Here is a 1,152-nt window from a genome sequence, read left to right as displayed (position 1 = left end):
GAGTCAGGGCTGACTCGACGGCATATAACAACAACAACAATCATTTCTTTTCGTATCAGAAAATGGTCTCCATTACACCATAATTTTCCTTGTATTATAATTCATTAATTCAGGTTTTTCCCATCTGTGATTTTCTAAAAATCACACACAGTAATACATATGCCAAATTAGGTACTCAGTGCATGTCCTAAAACTTAGCTGTTGAGTATTTATGTACTAAATAAATGTTAGTTGAATGATGAATGATTATAAGCATTAATTGTAAATCATGGCCTCACAAGATGGTTATACATTTTTAAATTATATTTTCAAAGGTTTTACCTTAAAAATGTCTTTGTTGAATGGCATTAGCAGCAGTAGGAAGTGTGGCAAAGGAAGGGTAGGGTAGGAGATCAAGAGGAATAATCAGACATGAGGGCTCTGGCAGAGGCTTGCTTAGGTGGGATACTGTTGAAATTCTTTGAGTGGACTTGGAATGTTACATTAAGGAAGGAAGAGGGAAATTGAAGAGCATTTGAAGTGGGAAAAAGTCAATTGTGGGAGTTCATGTTTGTTGAGGTCTTTCAGGATAACCAGGAGGCACATAAGACTAAGAAGAAGCGAAACTTTTCCAAGAAGAATTATAGGAGTTCTCTATTTTTCCCCCAAGGCTTTTTAGTTTAGCTTTGCTTAGTAAATGAAGCTCTGGAGATGTAGATTAAAGGATTTGTCTACTAACCAGAAAGTTGATAATTCGAACCCACCAGCAGCTCAGCAGAAGAATGATGAGACAGTCTGCATCTGTAAAGATGTACAGCCTTGGAACCCAATACAGTCGTTATGAGTCAGAATTGACTCTCTGGCAGTGACTTTGGTTTTTGGTTTCATTCAGTAAAGCATGTAGAGGTAATATTTCTACTCTGGCCTTGGTGAAACAGAGGCTTCTGAATAACTTTAACCAACTTTGTCTTAGTTATTCTCAAATGCTGGGTCCAATAGTCTTACAATTGAGATCTGAAAATAGGGCTTTGTTGTTGTTGTTGTTGTTATGTGCCATCGAGTCGGCCCCGACTCATAGCGACCCCTCCTTGGGTTTTTGAGGCAGTATCACTACGGATAGTAGGATTGCCCAACCTTCCTTCCGAGGAGTGGCTGGTGGGTTTGAACCGCCAG

The 1,152-nt window shown here is 39.1% G+C and overlaps 1 protein-coding gene across 1 annotated transcript in view; it reads left to right on the top strand.

Annotated features, from left to right (window-relative positions):
- CSMD1 (CUB and Sushi multiple domains 1) overlaps positions 1–1,152 on the top strand; it is a 972,765-nt gene that overhangs the window by 651,061 nt on the left and 320,552 nt on the right. The gene's annotated exons all lie outside the window — the stretch shown is intronic.

The sequence above is a fragment of the Orycteropus afer genome, unplaced genomic scaffold (genome assembly GCF_000298275.1).
Source record: "Orycteropus afer afer isolate SDZICR_OR568_19922 unplaced genomic scaffold, OryAfe1.0 scaffold00125, whole genome shotgun sequence".
NCBI lineage: Eukaryota > Metazoa > Chordata > Mammalia > Tubulidentata > Orycteropodidae > Orycteropus > Orycteropus afer.
The sequence above is the reverse complement of the archived record's forward strand: the minus strand, read 5'-3'. Positions and strand labels throughout refer to the sequence as shown.